We start from the raw sequence: 373 nt of genomic DNA, 5'->3' as shown, positions 1-373 counted from the left end.
TCTCTTACGAGTAAAGCTTATAGAGTTTTTAATAAAATAACTCTAGCCATGGAAGAATCCATTCATTTATCTTTTGATGAAACCAATCCTGAGATAAACGATGAGTTAACTCCTGATGAGGAAGAATTGCCAAGTTCATCCTCAAATGAAATTTCTAGTATTGAACCTCCAAATGATACTGAGCATTTGAAAATGAATGATAAACTACCATCTCAGCAGGAGCATATTCATACATATTTACCAAAAGAATGGAGAACTCATAGAGATCATCCTATTGACAAAATTATTATTAAATTAAATATGGGTATCACTACCCGACGAATGCTTGATAAAGCATGTCTAAACATGGCCTTCGTCTCTCAAATAGAGCCCT

The sequence above is a fragment of the Lupinus angustifolius genome, chromosome LG05 (genome assembly GCF_001865875.1).
Source record: "Lupinus angustifolius cultivar Tanjil chromosome LG05, LupAngTanjil_v1.0, whole genome shotgun sequence".
Classification (NCBI taxonomy): domain Eukaryota; kingdom Viridiplantae; phylum Streptophyta; class Magnoliopsida; order Fabales; family Fabaceae; genus Lupinus; species Lupinus angustifolius.
The sequence above is the reverse complement of the archived record's forward strand: the minus strand, read 5'-3'. Positions refer to the sequence as shown.